Source organism: Diceros bicornis, unplaced genomic scaffold (assembly GCF_020826845.1).
Source record: "Diceros bicornis minor isolate mBicDic1 unplaced genomic scaffold, mDicBic1.mat.cur scaffold_283_ctg1, whole genome shotgun sequence".
Classification (NCBI taxonomy): domain Eukaryota; kingdom Metazoa; phylum Chordata; class Mammalia; order Perissodactyla; family Rhinocerotidae; genus Diceros; species Diceros bicornis.
Window position 1 is genome coordinate 147,568 of NW_026691157.1, and position 10,851 is coordinate 158,418.

Genomic DNA, 10,851 nt, shown 5'->3' on the forward strand with positions numbered 1-10,851 from the left:
TACACAACCTGCCTAGACTGAGTTTTATCATTTATTCAACAATAATAATGGGTCAAAATGGTTGAATATTAGAAATTTCATATTGTTCAACTTAATTAAGAGGCCATCACAATATTTAATTTGGTTATATTTACAGTTAAATTTTTCATGTTGCCTTACCATGTGCCAGGCACATTCTAGGCGTCTGACACGTATTCACTCATTTAATCCTCACAACAATGCTATGGAGACAATACTATTAACCTCTATTGTATGGATGAGGAATATTAGAGGTTATATAATTGTCCAAGGTCACACAGCTGGTACCCAGGAAGTCTACCTCCAAAATCTCTTTTAGGGATCCATTAGAGGTCGTGGCGCTTACATTGTGAAAGGATCACCCTGGTTTCTGGTTGGTGAATGGACCAGAGGGGGCTAAGCAAGAAAGCACATGACTACTGAAATGATCCAGGCAAGCAATTCTGAATACAGGATTTCTTTCCTTTTTAAGGCTGAATAATATTCCATTGTATAGATGCCCCAGATTTTCTTAATCTTTTCACCCACAGATGCACAATTAGGTAGTTTCCATCTCTTGGCTATTCTGAATAATATTGCAGTGCATTTGTCAAACGTTTTCCTGGCACTTAATGAGTTTGAAAAATTTCTTCTTATACACATTAGTTACTGTAATGAACTACCTTTCTAAATGTCTAAAGTTTAAATATTTGTCATTCTACAGAACTACCTTGCCTAATCATGTTTTGTGTTGTTATCAGTTCATGAATGATCTAAGATTTTTGTACAAAAACTTGTTATAATGGCTTTTTTTGCATGTATTCAGGAACCTTGCATAATATGGGTATTCCCTGATTCTTGATTTTTAGTAGAGTTTTCTAGTAAGCCTTTAGGATAGGAAATATCTTCCTAGATGTGAGGCAGAGAGCAGAAAAATAATAAAGTGATTGTTATATTTAATTATATCAAAAGGAAACTGTCGTTTTGCTAAATTGTTTTTACACGCCCTTTGCTTATTTGTAAGAATGGCATATATCGTTTTATTAATGAAAAGAAAATTCAATAAACAATTTTAACATAAAACAATATCTATTGAGAACTTATATGAAAATTTTAGCAATATGCTGTCACCAATTTCCTCATCTGCAAAATGGAGATAGATAATACCATCTTCCTATGGGTTGCTGTGAAAATACTCAAGAGTAATGTGTGTAAAATGCTTATCACCATGTCGGTTGGAAAGTGATGCCCCATTCATTTTTCACCGGGATGATGAGAGCTTTTTTTTTGGCTTGAAGTCTGTAGTTTTCAAAATATGTTCTACTGTTGTAAAGTGAATCCTTGTAACAAATTATTTGTAGAGTTAGAGGATCCCTTTGGAATACAAATTCAGGCTCCCGTGTGTGTGCGTGTGTGTGTGTCTATACGCACATCTCTCAAATAATACTTCAAGCCTTATAATGAAAAGCTACCTTCCCCACTCTTGACTCTGGTTCCAAAAACAACTTTTTTAATTTTCTGGTTGAAAATCTGTATTTCTATATTAGCTACTCATACACTTTTTCATTTTTCATCTTTTGACTATTTATAGTTTCTTTCTTCTCTGAAAAAATCAGCATGAAGAGTTCTTACATACATTAAAAACATAATTCCCCTTGCCCAATATAACTATTTAATGAATTAGGATAAATCAAAATTCAATGTCTACTGTTTTATGACATAAGTGTTTACCATTTTATAGCATACGAATCTTATCCAGAGATGTGCTACATCAGATATTATGAACACATTTTCTTTCTCACTTTTTCCTTTGACCTTTTAAATGGTAAAATTCCCTTATTTCTTTGTTGTCTTCCTATGGATTCATCACTAGTTCATCTCCTTCCACCAGAAATTTAAATCTCTTTTCAGTAACTTCTGACGCATGAGACAATTCATGGGCTTCAGGTTTTGCTTGGGGACCTCACTCTTGGGCTTGAACATATACACAGGCCCACATATACACAGTATGTCTGGAAGGATAGAGGAGAAAAGGATGTTTATCTCTGTGCAAAAGGACTGGGAGACAGTGATAGAGTGAGAATATTTTACTGACTTTGCACCACTCTTTGAAGTTTTCCTATACGTGCATCTACGACGTAGTGGCCTCCCTCCCCCCAGATTTTTAAATTAAAATTAAAATAGCGTTATGTCCTTATCTACTGTCTTGGGACAGTAAGTTGTAGAGAAATGTGAATATATGACCCAATTTTTTAATGAAATTAAGAACAGCAAACACGCACAAAAAATTTATAATTCTAAATATGGGCACATCATTCTATGAGGCTGTATAAACGTGAGGAAATGAATGAAGAAAAGCTGTTCAACATCCAGCTACCTGTACAGTATGGGGTCCACGGAAAGCCCCGCCTCCAGCCCCGCCCCTGGAGCTGATTTCCTCCCACTGTGAAGTCGGCCAGACTTATTCCAGCCCCACCCCCGCCTCTTCCCGCCCCTGGAACTGGTCTCCGCACAAGGCTCGGGCCTGGCTCCGCCCACAGCCTGGTCCCGCCCCTTGCCCCGCCCGCACCCTTGTCCCCGCCCACAGCCCCGCCCCTAGAACTGATTTCCACCCACAGCCCCGCCCCTAGACCTGCTCCCTGTCCCTGGTGCTGACCCAACCCGCGCACCGGTCTCACATTAACTCTAGAACCTAGACACCTCCCCCGAGGCTGGGGTGCGCGGCCCCGCCCTGCCCCGCCCCCTGCCCCCCCCCCCCCCCCCCGCCGCCTCAACCCAGAGCCCCCAAAGGTTCGTCCTCCCCGAACCTGCGTCCTCCCCGAACGCCCGCCCGAGACCGGAAGCGGAAGCGCGGGCGGCGCCGTGGATGGAGCGGGAGGTCTGCGCGGTGTGTCCAGTCTTCTCGGCGCGGACGGCATTCCCGTGGACCTTCGGCCGAAGGGGCGACGCGCGGTGAGCGGCGGGCGGTCCCGGCTCCGGTCGCGGTCGAGGGAGGGGCCTGGGCCGCGGGCAGCCCCGTCAGGGCCCGGCGTCCCCCCGTCCCCCCGGAGCCCCGTTTCCCCCGGGCTGTTCGTCAGGGCGCCCGAGGCTGCTGTTCCTCCCGGCTCCGGGCGCCGCCGGCCCCTCCTCAGAGTCGCCGTCACCGTCACCGTGTGATTTTGTCCGCAGGTGGCTTATCCGCGTCTGGAGGCGGTGTTTCGGTTGTTACTAATGGGGGCGCTCCTGGCATCTAGAGGGGGAGGCAGGGATGCTGCTCAGCGTCCTCCAGGGGCCAGGACGGCCCGACAGAGAATCATCCGGCCCCAAATGTCAGTGGTGCCGAGGTTGGGAAACCTGCTCCACGGCCTGAAAATCTCCCGAGCCTTGAATGAAGTGTGGGAATTGTTTACAAGTCATCGAGCCACTTACAGGGTCCCTAAATGACAAGCTTGTTTAAAGGGCCCAGAGTCACCAAAAAGTCTCTGTCCAGCCAAGTGAGTTGAGTGACTCAAGTGCACACAGCACAAAGCTGCTTCCTCCCATCTTGGGGAGCAGGTGACTGCATAGGAATCGGGAAAATTCAGTCACAGCCAACAGTTACAGTTAAATCAGTAAATACAAAAAAGAAAAGTGAATGGGGTGAACTTTCCATCCAACACCCTATAAAAGGCCTCAAAAGCTTGTTTGCGCTTTTTTTTCCCCCCCTCAGACACGAAAACATCCGTGGAGCTCAAGTTTGAGGTGAAACCAGGCTCAGGGTCCACCTGTCCTCGCTGATCCATGGATTTCTGTGTGACCAGGTGAGTACCCTGTGGACCTGGTACCAACAGGTTCCGGCAGCCTCCGCTGTGCAGAAGACCTGCCAGTGGGCTTTCCTGGGCTCAGGTTGTCACCACATGGACACTGAGAGTGAGGGTATCTTGAGAAAAATTATTGATGTTTGATGGATTATATTCAAGGGAAAGACGGTAAGCTGTGTGTGGTAAATATTTCAGTAAGTACAGTTATATGCAAATAAGAACACATAAAACAAGTGTAAATAACTGCAAATGTGTATTATAGTAGAAAATATAGATTTACTTGCATTGCATAATACTCAAAAGTCAGGATTTATATATAATGTAAATACAGAAATGTTTTGCGTGTGTATGTAGTATTAGAAGACATCCCATTAAATATTAGCAGGGATACTCAGCAACATTCCTTAGACCCATTCAACTTGACTTCTAAAGTCCTATAAATCCTCCACAAAAATTTGAAATATAGGAGCATTCAGGGAAAAAGATGATTGGAACTTCTTTGTATTAATAACAAATTTAACATTGAATTTGCCAGTAGCCAGATTTATTTTGAGCATTTTTTTCTTTATGACATTTCAAATCATTGGGAGGAGTACTAAGCAACACTGTAGATTGCAGGGCAGGGCACTAGTCTCTAAAAAGACTGTCCTCACCACTTTGTCTTCTAAAGGGAATTAACTTTGTTTCTTGAAACTTTTCTGAAATAACGGTCTGGTGATTCACGTTGCAGAGAATCTTGTTAAGTAATTTTGTATTTAGTTGTTGGCCTCTACTAATTGTGTGTGTATGTGTGTGTGTGCCTTTTTCATTCTAGCTTTCCTGTGATGTTCTTGAGGGGAATGTGTGCTTGTCATGCAATAGATAGTCTTTGAGTTTATAATTTATGGTGACCCACCATCCTTGTTTACTCAGGACAGAGGGGTTTTCCAGGACACAGGACGTTTAGTGTTCAAACCAGGGCAGTCCTAGACAAACCGGGATGGTTCCTCATCTGATGAGCCAGGCCCTGGGCCACATACATGGGGACCTGGAGAACCAGAGAGACCTTGTCCCACCTCCGTGGAATTTATATTGTATTTGGGAATTTGGATTTTAGACAGTTAATGATGAGAGTGATGTGGGAGTTTGGCACAAGGGGACTCAACCTGAGGGGACAGGGAAGCCCTCTTGAGAAGGACTGATATTTAGCTTGAGAGCTAGAGATGGGACTGGATTTAGCTAGTTGGAGGGTTAGACTGGAGTGAGGGTGTGGGAGTGTGTTCAAGAGAGCGTTTCAGGCAGAGGGACCTGCATGAGGACACCCCTGAAGCAGAGAGCCTGGTGTGTCCATGAACTGAGAAGAGGGATGGCTGAGCTGAGTCAACACAGGGGGAGGGGTGTGAGCCACACCGGCGAGGGGGGACAGGCAGGACCAGATCAAGGGTGACTTGGGACTCTGTTCTAAGACCAGTGGGAAGACTCTGGAGAGATGCGAGTAGAAGGAGGATGTGATTAGCGTTTGGTCTAAGCACGTGGGTTCAGATGGACTTCATGGTTAAGAATGTAGACTTAAGAGGCGAGATGGGAGGTGCTGGGAATAAGATGAGGAATAAGGTGACTGTTCCCTAGGCCTGGGTGATGGCTGTGGAGCAGGAAAGAAGTAGAAAGAAAAGACCTTCGAGTGTAGAACCGAGAGAACGTAACGGTACTTTCTTGCTGCATGTGTCAGATGGCACAGGGCAGTGACTGTGCTCCTCGCTGCTGTCCGTGCAGACCTGCAGGCGCCCCCTCACCCAGGTCTGTGTGTTCACCCCTCTTTGTCACTCACAGGCCCTCCTCCACATCCTAAAGGAAGTCAGGCCTTACTTGTGAGGGGGTTGTCTCACATGGGAGACACCGAGGAGAGCCTCTCCAGACATCAGAGCAGCCCCTTCAGCCTCTCCCTCAGCCTCTTCCCTTCCCCTCTCTCGCTTTCCACACCCAGAAGGACCCCTGCTCAGTATTCCATGTCCCCAGGTTCTCCCTCCCCCAGGCTTGAGAAGGGTGGGGCAGCCACTGGGGTGGACATCATCTGCACCTTCCACTCTGACCCCCGCTGGTCCCAGGCTGGACGGAGAGCGACTCTACAGGGAGCTGAGCCATGAGACCCAGGGCGTCGCCCACCTGGGCTCCCCTCACCCTGGACGGGGACAGCCTCTACGTCAGTGGTGAGGGGCTGTGCTACAGCCACACTGTCTCTCCCAGTCAGAGTTCTGTGTTGCCTCCGTTGCTCTAAAGTGAGCTATGATCCATCTCTGTATGCTCCTGGTCTGGGATCAGTCTCCTCATCACTGTGTGATCACTGGGTCCAGCCACCTTCCGTCTCGTTGCCTCCCCCCTGAACACCCCTCCCCTCTATCCCTCTGCTTTCCCCACAAAGCTCCCTACATCCCCCCTCTCCCTTAATCCTTTATGTTCACCCCAACTCTTGCTCAGCTCCTCTCGCCTTCTCTCCACAGATTACACCTATGGAGCCGCAGCCCCGACTACCACCAGTAAGTATTCCTGGCCCTGATGTCCTGGGTCCCGTCCGCATTTGGGGTTGGGGAGCACTTGTTCTCCTTCACCCGCTGTCCTTGGTGAGGGAAGCACCTGGAAGGGCCCTAATTCATCTCTTCTCTCCCTCCCGGGTTCTGGTGGAGAGTCCCAGCCCAGGGTGAGAAAGCCTTAGACACAGACGTGTTCTCCACCACTTTCTGACCCCACGTGGTTTTCACTTTAATTCTCCTGAAGCCCCGCCCTTGGTCCTCCTTTTCCAGGTATCCCATCCGTCTGTCCAGTTTTCTGCCCGTCCATCTGTCTCTCCTCCGAGTTCAGTCTCTCTTGTTCACATATCTCTCTCTCTCGGGCTCCTCTCATCCACAGGCTTGCTCATCCCTCTACTCACACAGTCACCCCTCCCCTCACTCTCATTTATGCTTCACCTGTGAATGGTGGTCCTGGCACAGCCACTGCTGGAGCCCGGGTGAGCCTGGGGGCTCCTCCCACTCTGTCCCTCCCTGAGACAGCCCTCGCCACAGCTCCCGAGCCAGCCACCACGTCCCTGCATACTTCATCATCACCTGTGCCACCAGAAGCCACCACAGGTGTCTGGGGGCCCCTTTTCCTTCCCAAGAGAAGCTCTCCGGCCCCACTCCTCCACCAGCCAGTTGTGATCCAGGAGCTGGGAAGCCAGGGTGTGAAATTCTGGTTTTAGGGCAATCATGCTGATCACAAAGATTATACCGACGGTTCAGTCTCAGGCCAGCCCTCAGAGAGCCCCTAATCTTGTGAAATTAACACACCATTATAGTACAATGTGGGAGGTTTCGGGGAGAGGCGCCTGGCATCATTTGGAGGGGAAGAGCTTGCTAGAGAAAGTTTCACCAGAATGGAGTCTTTAAGAATAAGTAGGAGGGACCCTGGCAACTAGAGGATGAAGGGTTTTCCTGGCAGAGAGGATTCCATGATCAAAGGCTCCGGCCTGAAACAACACGCCCTATGGGGAGAATTGAAATGAATTTGGGTTGCGTGAAGCATGGAGTTTAACCCGCAGTAGATGGATAAAATGAGACTGAAAGGTCAGCAGGAGCCAGATTGAGTAGAGCCTTGAGTGCCAGGTCAAGAAGGTTGAACTAAACACTGAAGGCCATAGGGAGCCACGGGTGGTACTAGAGCAGTGGTGGCCCTAGTGAGGTATTCATTTCAGAAAGATCCTTCTAGTGGTGCATGTAGAACATCCTTTAGACAGAGCATCCAGTGAGCCTGCTGGGGTGTTGGTCCGGGTGAAGGAAGTTAAGACCTGAGCTGGGACAGGGATGGAGAGAGGGAGTGTATGTGAGGACCGGTGCGCAACTGGAATTGGTGTTACTGGGAGGGAGGAGGAGCTGAGCAGATGTGCTGGTTCTGACTTGGGTGACCACACGGGTGGGTGGTGGTGCCACTGGGAGAGAAGACGACAGATTATAATGAGTGCAGGACTCTGGTGTGGTCTCAGGCCAGCTCTCAGTGATGGCCATCGCTCTCCCTCTCGTCTTGCAGCTTTGGGACACAACCTGAAGACCCTCACAGTCCCCTTCCCCATCTCCACCCTCCGGTATTCATCAGACAGGAGCAACGGCTCAGCCACGTTCAACTCCACTGAGAGGGTCCTGCAGAGCCTGGGGAGACCCTGGTTCCAGCAGCTCCTGTTGGGTTAAATCCCACCCAGCCCCTCCCCCACTCCCTGTCCCTCCTGCTCCTCCTCCTCCTCCTTCCTCCCCAGCTGGATCCTTGTTTAAGAAGAGCAGCCTGGGCCTCTTCTCCTTGAGTTGCAGACTGGTCTCCCTCAGGTGAGACCCTCCCCTGAGCATTTGCCCCTAATGACCACTTTTGTCACCACCCCTCTCTGTCTCCCCCCTGTCCTCCCATTTCCTCCTTCCTGTTCTGGCCCCCACCCCAGAGGTTTCAGGACCTCTCTCTAGAGTCCCCACATCCCTCTCTCCCCAGGCCTGAAAAGGGTGGGGAAGCCACCAGTGTGGACGCCGTCTGCACCTACCATCCTGACCCCGTGGGCCACCATGCCTCTGTGCTGGGAGCGGAGAGTCTCCACCTGTCTGCTCTTCCTCTCGGTGGCTCCAGACTCTGCAGCCCAGAGTTTATCCATCCAGAGAGAGCACCAGCTACATTTCCACATCATCAGCTGGAACCTCAGCAGCCCGGAGCCCACATCCTCGGAGTACACTGCCCTGCTGAGGGACACCCAGGACCAGGTGGGGTCTCCCCTCTCGCATTGCTCCTTGTCCTGAGGGCACCCTCATTCCTCCGTCTGACTTACATCTGTTACGTGATTGTTTCAACCCTTCACTTTCCCTGCGTGCCTGGGTTCTCTCAGTGTCCAGAGGTGATGTCCTAGCTGCCTTCCCCATTTCTCACATGGGTAAACTGAAGCTCAGAGAGGGGATTATTGTGCCTAAGGTCACACAGTGAGTTAGGGGCAGAGCCAGGATTTGAAGTCAGGTATCCCTTGCCCCAAGGTCTGTGATCTTTCACTGGCTCCAGTGGCCCCCTGCGTCTCCAGGAGACCTTCATCTCACCCACTCTGCCTCGCGTTTGTTCTAGGTCACCAAGCTCTACAGAGGCAGCCAGCTGTGAGACATATTCCACTCCTGCCTGGTCACCGACCTGATGTAGGTTGAGGAGATTGGAAGCATTGGTTGAGCTGGTGGCTGATGGCTCTGAGCTCCCGTGACACATCCTTGATCTGGAAGTCACTGACATGGTGCCCATTCTGCCCCACATCCCTGTCAGCTAATCCTAGCATCTCCTTCCATAGGTTTTCGGGGGTTGAGAAAAGCATTAACATTTGGGGCCACCAACCTCCAGCATCCTCCTCCTCCTCCTCTTCTGGAAAGGTTCAACAAATATTAGCGGTCTAACTGTGCTCTCCAATATTGGAACCGCTAACCAGATGGGGCAATTTAAATTTTTTATACACCTATTGGCATACGATGCACATATTGTGTGGGGGGGGGTGTATTTTTTAGGTTTTTCTATATACAATATCTTCTCTGCAAAACAAAGAGTTTTACGTCTTCCCTTCCAGTTGGGGTTTCTTTTATTCCTTTTTCTTGCCTAATTGCCCTCATTAGAACCTCTAGTACCTGTGATTAACATACAAGATAAGGGAAGACATCAATGTCTTGTCCCTGGTCTTAGGGGGAAATTTTCAGTCTTTCACCATTGAATATGATGTTAGCCGTGGGTTTTTCATCGATGCTGTTTATAGGTTGAGAAAGTTTTTTTCTATTCCTAATTTCTTGCATGTTTTCCTTTTTAGACATGAAGGGCGTTGTATTTTGTGAAATTCTTTTCTGTATATGTGGTCGAGATTGCGTGGTATTGGCCGTTATTCTATTAATATGGTGTATTACATAATCAAGTTTTCAGATATTAAGCCAACCCTTCAACTAGAGGTGAGAGATTAAGATGTTCTCAAGTCTTTCCTGGGCGTGCAACACGCCTGAGCCTTTGTGGCCTTCTGGATGCCCGCAAATACCCTGGAGCTTTTCAAAGCCCCCTGTGGACATCTCATTCCCCCAATTTTTCTTCTAAGTTTTTGGCTCACCTCTTGCCTGCCTCAGCTGGTATCACTCCCTCAGGCAACTACAATAGAAAACAATTAGCCCTGATTGTTTTTAGCAAGTGCCCTGGGGACAGACTTTCCTCCCTGGGCAAGCTCTGAGTCTAGTAACGACAAGCCCTGAACATGGGGCGTTTTCGGGGAGCTGCCAGGCAGGTCAGCTAGTGGCAGTTGGGTGGGGAGGGGTCTTTTCAGAGCTCCACACCCATTATGGCTGCTGTGCTGCTGGTTGTCTCAGCTACCATGGTTCTGAGACTGACGGTTTTCACAGTTGTGGAGGATATTGTGAGAGCAGGATGGGAATAGTGAAAGTTATAGTGCCACAAAGTTTGCTCCCCTTTATCAAGATTCCACCGTGTGTCTTCACTAAACCCTCCTCAGATTCTTACAAGCCTTTGATTAATTTCTAGACTTCTGAAAAATTGATTTTGACCATTTTTACCAGTGTTCTCATTGTTTTTATGCATTTGCAGAAGTCCTTACTCCAAAGTTTCAAAAATGTTCTCCCTGTAGTTATTTATTTATAAATTAATTACTTTAAATGAAATTACATGAGAAATTCAGTTCCTCACTCACACACACTAGCCACATTTTAAGTGCTTGATAACAACATGGGGCTAATAATGAGTGTATTTGGTAGTGCAGGCAAATGTTGACATTATTGCAGAAAGTTCTCTTGGACAGGACCCAGAAGCAGGGAATCTAGAATCAGGGTAGAATTCCAGACACCCTTGTTCATCCCTTGTGTCCTTCCAGGTCGGTCTCCCATGGTAACCACACTGCAGTGGACTCACTGTGTACCCAGCCGCCTTGGCACAGAGACTGGATAGAGTTGCCATCTATGAGGAATTCCTGCGGCTGACCAGAAGGGTACCCAGCTGCAGAACTTGACCCTGGACGGGAAGAATGTCCTTGGGGATGGTAAGGCTCCCTGGTCATTGGGGAAGAAAGTGAGGC

The 10,851-nt window shown here is 48.5% G+C and overlaps 1 long non-coding RNA gene across 2 annotated transcripts; it reads left to right on the top strand.

The window, feature by feature from the left end:
- Positions 1 to 2,896: 2,896 nt before the first annotated feature.
- On the top strand, positions 2,897 to 8,042 carry LOC131402820 (uncharacterized). 2 transcript variants are annotated; one of them, XR_009218999.1, is made up of 3 exons: positions 2,897 to 2,949; positions 3,686 to 3,776; positions 7,815 to 8,042. It is a non-coding gene; the product is annotated as an uncharacterized LOC131402820 (long non-coding RNA). The 2 variants fall into 2 exon arrangements; XR_009218998.1 differs by lacking the exon at positions 7,815 to 8,042 and adding an exon at positions 5,385 to 5,431.
- Positions 8,043 to 10,851: the final 2,809 nt, after the last annotated feature.